The sequence below is a fragment of the Pongo pygmaeus genome, chromosome 5 (genome assembly GCF_028885625.2).
Source record: "Pongo pygmaeus isolate AG05252 chromosome 5, NHGRI_mPonPyg2-v2.0_pri, whole genome shotgun sequence".
NCBI classification, from domain to species: domain Eukaryota; kingdom Metazoa; phylum Chordata; class Mammalia; order Primates; family Hominidae; genus Pongo; species Pongo pygmaeus.
In genome coordinates, this window is record NC_072378.2 from 20,974,009 (window position 1) to 20,986,618 (window position 12,610).

The 12,610-nt window shown below is 38.7% G+C and overlaps 1 protein-coding gene across 4 annotated transcripts in view; it reads left to right on the plus strand.

Moving 5' to 3' along the window:
• CDKAL1 (CDK5 regulatory subunit associated protein 1 like 1) overlaps window positions 1-12,610 on the plus strand; it is a 701,044-nt gene that overhangs the window by 410,429 nt on the left and 278,005 nt on the right. The window lies entirely within an intron of this gene.

Genomic DNA, 12,610 nt, shown 5'->3' on the forward strand with positions numbered 1-12,610 from the left:
ATCATGCCCAGCTAATTTTGTATTTTTAGTAGAGATGGGGTTTCTCCATCTTGGTCAGGCTGGTCTCGAGCTCCCAACCTCAGGTGATCTGCCTGCCTCGGCCTCCCAAAGTGCTGGGATTACAGGCGTGAGCCACCACGCCCAGCTGAACAATATATTTTAATGGTGGCTCATGCCTGTAATCCCAGCACTTTGGGAGGCCAAGGCAGGCAGATCACAAGGTCAGAAGATCAAGACCATCCTGGCCAAAGGATGGTCTCTACTAAAATACAAAAATTAGCTGGGCATGGTGGCTTGTACCTGTAATCCCAGCTACTTGGGAGGCTGAGGCAGGAGAATCTCTTGAACCAGGAAGTCAGAGGTTGCAGTGAGTGGAGATCACGCCACTGCACTCCAGCCTGGTGACAGAGCAAGACTCTGTCTCAAAAAAAAAAAAAAAAAAAAAAGATTAAAAATTATATTTTATATATACCCACACGTTTGCCATTTTTGGTCCAATTCTTTTCTTTGTGTGTCATCTGGTACTGTGCTTTTTATCTAGTATTATTTCTCTCCTGTTTAAAGATCTTTCTTTATTAGTCTTTGGAGTAGAGATCTGCTGGTATTGAGTTCACTCAGCTTTGTCTGAAAAGTCAACAAAAATCTAGGTTAAGAGTGTTTCAGTCTTTTGAGGTTATGTCTCCATTACACTCTGGCTTGCGTTGTTTCTGACAAGAAGTCGTCTGTCACTCTTTTCTTTGTTCTTGTATACAATATTGCTTCCAGCCCCCAGCTGCTTTTAAGATTTTCTCATTACCTTGTTTTTCCTTTAAAAAAAAAAAAAAAAGTAATTTGTTTGTGTACTTTGATGTGGCTTCTTTTGTTTATTCTGATGAAGATTTATTGAATTTATTGAATTTATTGAACCTGTGGTTTATAGTTTTTGCCAAATTTGGGGAAAATTTAGCCATATTTTAGGGACTCTACTCATGTGTTAGTGTGCTTGGTGTAGTTCTGTTCCGTTCATTTTTATTACAAATGTTTTATTTCTCTTCGTTTCATTTTGGGTAGTTTCTGTTACTACTAGGTCTTCAAGTTCATCTCTAGAACTTCCACTAGGATCTTTTCAAATATCTTCTTTTGTTTTTTTTATCATGTTCATATTTTTTTAAACGCATAGACCACATATACAATAGCTGTTTTTATGTCCTTGCCTGCTAATTCCATCATGTTTGTCATTTCTGACTGTGTTCCTGTTGATTGATTTTTCTTTTTCCCCTCCTGGTCATAACCACACTGAGCCAGACTCAGTGATGCATGCCTGTTGTCCCAGTACTCAGAAGGCTTAAGGCAGGAGGGTTAAGAGTACGAGCCCAGCCTGGGCAAAATAGTGAGATTCTGTCTCCAAATATATAAATAAATAACCATAGTCAATAGTTTAGCCCACATCAGTACTCAGCCAGAGACTTGAGGGGAGCCCTCTTCTGATTTTTGGAGCTCCGTCTCCATAGGCAGCCGTCTCCTCTATAATATTTAATCCTATCAATTATTACCTTCCAAACTCCAACCTCTCTCTCTTCAACTCAGAAAGATCACTGGGCTCTGTTTGTTTTCCTACCTGTCTGTACCGTGGCCTGGAAAATGCCTCCAGATAGTGATATGGGAACTCATATTGCTCATCTCCTTTGTTTCTCTCAAGAATCACATTCCTTCACTGTGTTGTTCCTTGTCCAATTATTGTTGTCTCATATATTGTGTTAATTTTTCTAGTTGTTTACAGTAGTAGGGTAATTTCTATAACAGTTAATCCTTCATGTGTAGAAGTGGAAGTCCTCACAATATGTCCTTTTTGAGATGGAGTGTCACTCTGTTGCCCAGCTGGAGGGCAGTGGCATGATCTCAGCTCACTGCAACCTCCACCTCCCGGTTCAAGCGATTCTCCTGCCTCAGACTCCCAAGTAGCTGGGATTACAGGGGCGCACCACCATGCTGTGTTAATTTTTGTATTTTTAGTAGAGACAGGTTTTCCATGTTGGCCAGGCTGGTCTCGAACTCGTGACCTCAAGTGATCCACCCGCCACAGCCTCCCAAAGTGCTGGGATTATAGGCATGGGCCACTGTGCCTGGCCTGTCCTTTTAATTAATGTTTGTTATCATCAGTATGGTCAGAGTCAACAGTTTGTACTGGATATTACATACTCCTCTATAGAAGCAGACATGTTGGTAGTTATCATTTTGATTGGCATAGTTTTGGTCAAGTTGTAGAACTGGTTATTGATATATATGTTATTATAATAGTATTAAAATTACCTTTTGTTGATATTACCGGCAAATGTTTGTAGTGTTTTGTTCTTAGAAATTTTAAATTGAAGAAGTAGCTGGTTATTAAATTCTTGCTAACTGGTATATCTGTCAGACCTTCCTATTCTGACTATTTTTCCTTTCCTCAGGGCTGAATCACTGGCTGCTTCTTAAAACTTTTAAACAGTATTTCTTTGTCCTAGAATTGCACTTTATTCTTTCATTATCTAGAAACAGTGCATATGTGCACATACACACACACACACACACACACAACCTTTTTACTTAAGAACGTAACTATCTTCTCATCTCCTACATCCAACCTGTAAAAGGCACATAAGTCTATTTTAACTAACCCCTTTTGAGTATCCCTAATCCAAAAATCCAAAATCCAAAATGCTCTAAAATCTGAAATTTTTTGAGTGCCAACATGACACTCAAAGGAAATGCTCATTGGAGCACTTTGGATTTTGGATTTTCAGATTGGGGATGTTTAGCTGGTACATATGATGCAAATTTTCCATAATTTGAAAAAAATCTGAAATCTAAAACCCCTCTGGTCCCAAGCATTTTGGATAAAGGAATATTTACCTGTAGTTCAAAAGAATAAAGTGATCCAAATTATTATATTTATAATTATAGCTTCCAGGTTTTTGGGTAGTAGGTTCTTGAGGGTGAGCCTATTTTTCTATTCCTTTTCCTACCTCATAGAGGCCCTATTTCACATATTCTTATTTGTCCTGTCTTCTGAAGCCAAAGCAGTGGTTGAAACGTTGACTCTGAGTTTGTGGCAAGTATTGGTTTGTTTGCTGGATTTCAACTTAAATAATGCTAAGTGAGAAGCTGGGGCCCAGTAGTAGTATTTAGGCTCTGTTGGATGGAAAGAAATAAGAAAAGAAAAGAGATAAAAGACAAGCACCACTTCCTTTCTCTCTAGGTGATACCAACTAAAAACCATACATTGTTACTTGTCTGGGTTCCTTTTATTTATTTCTATTTACATTTGTGAGTGTTGTTTTGTATATTTTGGTCAATTATAATAATAAATTTCCCCTCCAAATAAAGAATGAATGAAATTAATTTTGTTCAAAAAGACTGGACAGTTACATTATCTGTCATTGTCATTTTTTTCCTGCCCCTTCTTATACAATGTTATCTAGTGATTTGAGAATTTTGAAACTGCATTCAGTTTTCATGAGCATAAGTATGAGAATATCTTAAAGTGAAGTTATTGAGAGCTTTCACTGGCAAGTATAATGTACATATTGCATAATTATTGGCTATGACAGTGCATTGTTTATCAACATGTCATCTTTGCTCTCTCAGCCCTGCCCTGTGAGCTTGAGCCCCTCATAACAACTTCCATTAACACTGGCTCCCATTGTACAATTCTTTCTCACCACAAAACTCTCACTCACTTCATTCTAACCACACTGACCTCTTTGTGGTTCCTTGGGAACTGCAGGCATACTCATACTGTGTCTTTGCACTTACATTCCCTCTGCTTCAAGGGCTCTTCCTTTAGATAGCTAATCTACATGGCTTACTACCTTGATTCATTCAGGTTTTGTGTCATTGTGAGTCTTCCTCAACTATTCCCTATCAAAAATAAGTGTCTTTTCCCAATCACTTCATCATTCTGGACTCAAAAAATCTGCCCTCCTTGGCCTCCCAAAATGCTAGGATTACAGGTGTGAGCCAATGCGGCTGGCCTTTAAATGCATTTTCAACTTATATTTTCAACTTACAATGGATTTACTGGGATGTAATCCAGTACCATAATCCATACCTTTTTTTTTTTGAGACGGAGTTTCACTCTTGTTGCCCAGGCTGGAGTTCAATGGGGCAATCTCGGCTCACTGCAACCTCCGCCTCCCGGGTTCAAGTGATTCTCCTGCCTCAGCCTCCCGAGTAGCTGGGATTACAGGCATGTGCCACCACGCCCAGCTAATTTTCTATTTTTAGTAGAGACGGGGGTTTCTCCATGTTGGTCAGGCTGGTCTCGAACTCCTGACCTCAGGTGATCCACCCGCCTCAGCCTCCCAGAGTGCTAGGGTTACAGGCATGAGCCACTGCAACTGGCCTCATCATCCATACCTTTTATCTTGCTTTTAAAATTTTTATTAGCACTTATTTTTACTTGACAATATGTTCTTTATCTCTTAGTTTATTGTCTGTTTCACTTGAATAGATTTCATGTGGGCAGAGACCTTATCTCTAAGGTTTAGAACAGTATCTGATACATAATAGGTGTTCAACAGTTCCTTGCTAGCAGGAGTCAATGAATGCGTGAATGAATGAATGATGTTTTATTTGTGTGAGGACACTTAAACTATATACCTGATACACCTTCAAACTGAACATATAATAATATAATAGAAAATAGGAAACTCTATTTGCTGTTTAAGTACAGATGCTCCTTGACTTACAGTGGGGTCACATCCCAGTAAACCCATTGTAAGTTGAAAATATAAGTTGAAAATGCATTTAAAGGCCAGGCTCATTGCCTCACACCTGTAATTCCAGCATTTTGGGAGGCCAAGGAGGGCAGATTTTTTGAGTCCAGGAATTTGAGACCAGCCTGGGCAACATGGTGAAACACTGTCTCTACAAAAAATACAAAAATTTGCCAGGTGTGGTGCCATGTACCTGTAGTCCCAGCTACCTGGGAGGCTGAGGTGGCAGGATCACTTGAGTCCAGGAGGTCAAGGCTGCAGTGACCCATGATCACACTACTGCATTGCAGCCTTGGTGACAGAGTAAGACCCTGTCTTAAAAACAAAACAAAACAAAAAAAGAAAGAAAAGAAAAAGAAAAACCATTTCATACACCCAACCTACTGATCATCATAGCTTAGCCTAGCCTACCTTAAACATGCTCAGAACACTTTTATTAGCCTACATTTGGGCAAAATCATCTAATACAAAGCACTATTTTATAATATAGTGTTGAATATCTCATGCAATGTGTTGAATACTGTATTGAAAATGAAAAACAGAATGGTTGTATGTTTACTGGAAGTATGGTTTCTACTGAATGTGTATCGCTTTCACACCGTCATACAGTTGAAGAATCCTAAGTCGAGCCATTGTAAGTCAGACATCATCTGTACTTGTATAAATTTTAAAGACAAAATTTTCTAATTTTAACTACAGAATTTCAGTTCTGTTTGACTGTACCTTGAGTGAAGGTCCCTTTTTTTTTTTGAAAACAAGGTTTTACTCTGTTGCCCTGGCTCTAGTGCAGTGGTGCACTCATAGCTCACTGTAACCTCGACTCCTGGGTTCTAGTGATCCTCCTGCCTGAGCCTCCCAAATAGCTAGAACTACAGGTGCACACTACCATGCCCAACTAATTTTTTTAGTTTTTGTAGAGATAGGGTCTTGCTCTGTTGCCCAGGCTGGTCTTGAACTCCTTGCCTAAGGGAATCCTTCCTGCCTTGGCCTCCCAAAGAGCTGGGATTATAGGAATGAGCTACTATGCCTGGCCCAAAGGGAAAGACTTTTAGGACCAAAACATTAGTCATAAAAATTCTGTCCTTTAAAAATCTGAACTTTTATTTGTTCTTCATTCCATAATTGAGCTCAGTGGCTGAAATAATGAAAAATCCTTTGCTTTTTTACTTTTCTTTACCTTCTAAACTATTCTGTAGCTCTTTGTTAGTCTTGAAATCTAGATAAGTTTTTATCACCATTATCAACTGATTATTAATATTTTCTGAGAGCAATGTACTGCATTGCAGGCATCTAATGATTTTCTTCTTTCCTCTTCCTCCTCCTTTGTGTATCTGTAATGTTTGGACTGCTAGCGGTTGAGCCTGTTGTGATTTTTAAAGATAGAATTACACCTCTCTCCACATCCTGCTGAAACACAAGAGGGCCTGTTCATAGACACTGCTGTCTATATTTTCTCTAGGGGTATTAAAAATGCCCATATATGGAGCATAACGTACTGTGGTATTAAGAGGATAAACTTAATCTGCGTCATTGAGGCTTATTACAGATTTTTGAGACTGGGGAGTCTGATGCCTTGTTTTCAGAAAGTGTATCATCCCTTTATGGTATTTAGTTTGTTTTGAACTTTCCATTATTTCCAAATTCCTGCAGAAGTATGGAAATAAACAATATTCTTTCTGATTATGACCTTTTGAAAGAAACAAACAAGTTGTTTTTGTTTAGCAACAGCATTATCAATTTATGCTAACAAATTTTTTCTATAACCAGTATAATTACAGATATCAGTAAGGTCTGGAAATACCATCTCTTTGTTAACTCTCGTTATTAAGGCAGTAAAAAACAGTGTTAAAGTTTGTTTTCTGAGTATTGATCTGTCTGAACTTCTTTGTAACTAAAAAGAAAATCATGCCTGTAAGTGAAAAGCTGGTTGCATTCAGTTGCTTTGCTGGCCAGCTGTTGTTGTAGGTTAATAGGGAACCCTAAGCAAGACTGCTAATCTTGTGTAGAAGTTAAAAGACTATGCAAGAAACTTTGCAACATTCAAGCTGCATTTCCATATTGTCCAAAGAATATTCATTTTGGTATTTCCTCATTGCCTAATACATAACCTCCTCCACTTTTGTGCACAATCTCTGTATGTGTGTGTGTGTTTGTATATGTGTGTTTATGTGTATGTGTGTATATTTATGTGTCTGTATAGAAGGAGGTGCTTTTCAAATGTTAGCTGAAATATGCTTAATCTGTGCATCTCTTTTTTTTTTTACTGAAATCGATCCCATCAAATATGTTAATTGATGGAACCAAAATTTATTGAGGCCCTGCTGTTTGCTAGGCATCATGATAGGTCCTAGGCGTATGTGTTTTAGATTTTTGCAGATCTTCCTGGGAAATGCTTCTTTTCTCTCAGGGAAGACAAACCAATAATTATAACACATTGTATTAACAGAATTATGTACAAGAGGGTTGGAGGCACAGGAGAAGAGCATGTAAATTATTCTCAGTGGTCACTAAAGTTTTCTGAAGAAGTATTTCTTGAGATGGAGTCTCATGCAGTCTCCCAGGCTGGAGTGGAGTGGTGCCATCTCAGTTTACTGCATCCCCCACCTCCCAGGTTCAAGCAATCCACCTGTCTCAGCCTCCCAAGTAGCTGGGACTACAGGCATGCACCACTGTGCCTGGCTAATTTTTGTATTTTTAGTAGAGATGAGGTTTCACCATGTTGGCCAGTCTGGTCTTGAACTCCTGACCTCAAGTGATCCACTTGTCTCAGCCTCCCAAAGTGCTAGGATGACAGGCACGAGCGCCCAGCCTCAAAGAGGTATTTTTTATGCAAAGAAGAGTAGAGGTCATTTTAGGTAGAGGAAACAGCATGGACGTAAAGCATAGTGGCCGGAGCTATAGTGACTTCCCCCGGGAACTACGGGTAATTCAACCTCTGCCTCCTGGGTTCAAGTGATTCTCCTGCCTCAGCCTCCTGAGTAGCTGGGATTACAGGCATGTGCCACCACACCCGGCTAATTTTGTATTTTTAGTAGAGACGGGGTTTCTCCATGTTGGTCAGGCTGGTCTGGAACTCCTGACCTCAGGTGATCTGCCCGCCTTGGCCTCCCAAAGTGCTGGGATTACAGACATGAGCCACCGCACCCAGCCTAATTTCTGAATTTTCTAAGATTATTTTTTAAGAAGAAAGAACCCCTAAAAATCTAATATGCACTGTGACCCTTAAAAGAAACAGCAGGAAGTAAAAGCTGATAATTTAATGCATATTAAATAAATATAACAAATAGTATATGTTTAATGTGTTTTCCTTAGTGGGAGAATACAGACTGGAACTGGATGGTGGAGAAAGACTCAAGGATAAAATTGAGAGGAAAAAACAAAGTATAGGAATGGAGAACAAAAGACTGGGGAGGGGCCAGGTGTGGTGGCTCATGCCTGTAATCCCAGCACTTTGGGAGGCTTGAGGTGGGCAGATCACCTGAGGTCAGCAGTTGGAGACTAGCCTGGCCACATGGTGAAACCCCATCTTTACTAAAAATACAAAACTTAGCTGGGCATGGCATGGTGGTGTGCACCTGTAATCCCAGCTACTCAGGAGGCTGAGGTAGGAGAATCACTTAAACCTCAGAGGCGGAGGTTACAGTGAGCTGAGATCGTGCCATTGCACTCCAGCCTGGGTGACAGAGTGAAACAGTCTCAGGAAAAAAAAAAAAGAAAAGAAAAGATGGAGAGTGGAGAGCACACACCGGGTAGTGGGAGGTAGAGTTAGCAGATTTTCCAAGGATTTTTAAATGATGTGTACTTGATGTAGGTTTCCCTGCCATCCAGTGCTCTTTAACTATTGATCCCCATAATCATTATTTACAGTTTTTGTGTTTGTAGTTATTTTTAGAGACTACTCATGAGTAATTGAAACAACTTATCTTGGAAATTTTCCTCAAAGATAAAGCAGGAACTACTAGAGAAATGCTACTTCTTGACCAGATAAAATCAGTCTTCACCCATATTTTAATTTATTACAGTGAAGCTCATACATAGTTATAGTGAGCCATAATCTTTTAAAATTGAATTTTGGCAAAGTTTGATTTTTCAAAGAGGATTTTCTTTGTGGTGAGACTATTTTATTGAGGATATTATCCTTCTTTTATTGTCAGACTTTTAGGTCTTCTACTTCTGTCTCCTGTCCTCTCAAATTGCTATGGAGCAGAGATGGGAATCTAGCTGTTGGGGTTGCTGTTTATTCAGGGAAAAAATGGCTTGTTTTTCATCTACAGGCTGGTCTGTAATTGCTTGGGTAAGATGATAATGGAATCTCATAACTAAACTTAAGGCCTTTTGCCTGTACAGTGCATTTCATTCTTCCCAGTATTTGCTTTTCCTTTTACCAAAATTAATGCATCAAAAGAATGGTGGACGATCTGATGAACATAATGTTCATTTAAAAAGTTGGGTAGACTGAACAATTTTTGGGAAAACGAACACAAGTCAGGTAGATGAACAATTTTAGAAAAAAGTAGAATCTTCCCTTGGATGCATAAAAAAACCCTAATTTCTGTCTCCTACTTTCCTACCCCACCACTTTCTTTTTTTGCATGTATTTTTTTTTACAGGCATGAAGTTTTTAATGGGCATTCACTTCTCTTATCTTAGTTCTTCCTGCTTTCATCTCTTTTTCATTTTCTTTTTCTTTTTTTTTTTTTGAGACGGAGTCTCGCTCTGTCACCCAAGCTGGAGTGCAGTGGCGGGATCTCGGCTCACTGTAAGCTCCGCCTCCCGGGTTCACGCCATTCTGCTGCCTTAGCCTCCCGAGTAGCTGGGACTACAGGCGCCCGCCACCATGCCTGGCTAATTTTTTGTATTTTTAGTAGAGACGGGGTTTCACCGTGTTAGCCAGGATGGTCTCGATCTCCTGACCTCGTGATCTGCCCGCCTTGGCCTCCCAAAGTGCTGGGATTACAGGCGGCCCCCTCTTTTTCATTTTCATGTGTTTATTTTCCTGACATTTACTTACCAAATTCCAAGTTATAGTGCAGACTGGGACTATCTTACTGAACCTGACATTGTGTCCATTTTAAGCCAGCCCAGCAGGCCCTTCATTTTGGTCTAAGGCTGTGTTCTTAAAGACTGTCCCATTGTATCCCCACCACCAATAAGGATGGATGTGAAGGGTCCGGGACATTAGTCAGTGTCCCCTTGCCAGCTCTTAGCTAATAGCCAGTTTAATGGTGAATCCATATCTGTCGTGAGCTGGAAGAGCTGAAGGGCACACAGTAAGGGCCAAATAAATGTTTGGATGAATTGAGAACTGAACGTGCAAAGAAATAAAGCTCATAACTGAAGTCCTTAAGAAATGAAGCTTTTTAGGCAAGCACTTCTGTCCGTAAGTCTAGCCAATTAAGTGTGTAGATATAAGCATGTGTCCCAAAGTGTGTCCATTAGTGACTACTGAAGCCCTCAGGTGCTCTGGTGACTTCATATGCAAGCGTGGCCTGGCAGGAACTGCCTGTGCTATGACTAATCAGGAGACTTTCCAGGGAAAAGGATGTCAGGCATGGGGATTCCACATTTAGCGTCACTTTTAGTATGTAATGACTTCCATATCCTATTTGAGGGATCCATTCTCATTAGGATTCATGCTTGAAATACACCCTTACAAAAGCTGAACTTTCTCACGTTGACTAAGAACAAGATCATCTTTGACAGATTTTTTAATTGAATTGGCAAAGCAAAATTCTCCTCAAGTCCAAGGGTTTCATTTTGCTCATGCTCTTTCGTTCCATTGTGTTTTAAACCAGGTTGCTATTATATAGAGTATTTTAGCAGCCTTGATCTTGGAGACATCAAGACCATTGTTCCTGTTGTTGCTGATTTAGTGTTACAGCTGCTTCCTCTTTATGTGATTTAATTTGAGGTTTCAGCCCACCAGGGGGCTATTGGTCCCCACCTATGCAGCTTGAAGAGCTGGCTGTTGTTTCTCTATGGATGTTATTTCCATTCCTATTCATAGCGATTTTTCCCCTTCTATATTCATCTAGCAACAGCAAGGCACTGTTCCAGGAACCCGCACTCTCTACATAAGGCATAACATGGAACCATTTGGATGGAAAAATTATAAATTAAAATTATTCTGTTCATTTTAAAATATTCATATTGTGTTGCTCAAATGCCAGTAACTGGAAAATCATGGATAATGTCCTGTTTTTATAACCTCTTTCAGAATGTTTTAAAATCTGTTTATGTTGTTACTTAGCCATCTCTTTTCCTGGAGTGGATTTTGTGATAAGATTTTGTTAAAAAAAAAGATTGTATGAGTCCAGTGCCTAATGGCAGATATAATATTAAAGATGATACCACTAATTTCAGTCCAGTTTTTAAATAGAAAAAGATTTATTCCATGTACAGAGAATATTTATAAAATCATATGCCTCTAAAAATAGCCTATGGACATGCTAGACTATTTCTTTGGAGGATAAAGCTTTTTATTAAATGATTAAGATTAAGTGAAGGTTTATTATTTCTGGAACTAGGTATTTAATTTAAACTATGAAAACCCATATATCCATAGTACTACTAATTTTCAGATGCTAAAAATATCTTCAGCTTTTAAAATGTATTGAGCTTTTTATTTTTTAAAAAGCTTTTTAAGTGCTCTTTTTTCTATGTATTCTGTTCTCAGTGCTAAGTTATTGATTCTTTAATTTGGGAAAACTAAAATCTTATTTCTATCCTTGTATTTTCCATGTTGTGTGGGTGTGGGTGAGGATGTGTATGTCTCAGAAAGACAGGCAGGAAAAAGTGAAAATGTTTTCATATGGTTTAGTTTTTTGCTAAAGTAATTATATTTCTTATGCTAAAGGAAAGAATAGTGATTGGAAATCTTTTTGCTGTGTTTTTTTCTACCTCTTGGAACATATAAGAGGAGTGAAGATCTTTATTTTATGCTTTTTTATTCTGTGAGTTTTAAGTCCACGTTCACACAAAAGCCATGTGTTTTATTTGTTGTCTCTCTTGGCTAGCAGTATTTAAATGGATTTTTGAAACTCTTCTGTCAACTAAAGGTAATTTAAAATTATAATTTTAAGACACTTTCTAGAAACTTATACTTTGGTTCAGGCTAAAGTCTTCAGTTTGTGTGCCTGTGTGTGTGTTGAGGTTCTTCAGAAGCAACAAACCACTTGAGCGTGAACAAATTTCACAGGCTCACTTCATTGTTTGTTTTAGCCTTGTTAATCATTTGGCCTTTTAAAATAGGCTGATCATTTCATTGAATATGGATTGAGAAAAGTTCTGTGTGCCATGAAAGGCCTGAATGGCTCTTGCTGACTCTGTTTTATTCATTTTAAATAACATGAGGGAGATCCCAAAGTATTTCCTCTGGACTTTTGAAGCAGTATCATTGCAGGGTATGATATTTGAAGTCAGGATTCTTTATAACAATAATAACGACCAAAATATATATACATTTTCCTAAAGTCTGATTTGTGGAAAATAGAAAGCAAACTGTCAGTAAACAGGTTTTCCAACACAAACACTCAGTTTAGGCAGCAACCAACTTTTTTGAATGCAGCAATAAAATGAATACTATTTTTAATTGAATAATGAAGACAGACTAGAATAGTTGCTATGAGAAAAATGGGTACCTTATAATTAATAATATGTGAGCTAAACCTTAACTACACTTGACATTTTTCCTTAGGTTGGTGCCATACTGATTAATGAGTTCACTGCTGATAGTGCCTATTCTGTGGAGTGACTGTTTCAGTTCCAGGGCTTAGAGTGTTCAATAAAATAGGTATTTTCTGAGGTGGGACTGAGGCTTTAGTCTTGATCAAAGTGCTTTGGGGGAAGCACAGTTGAACTGATTGTCTGTGAAT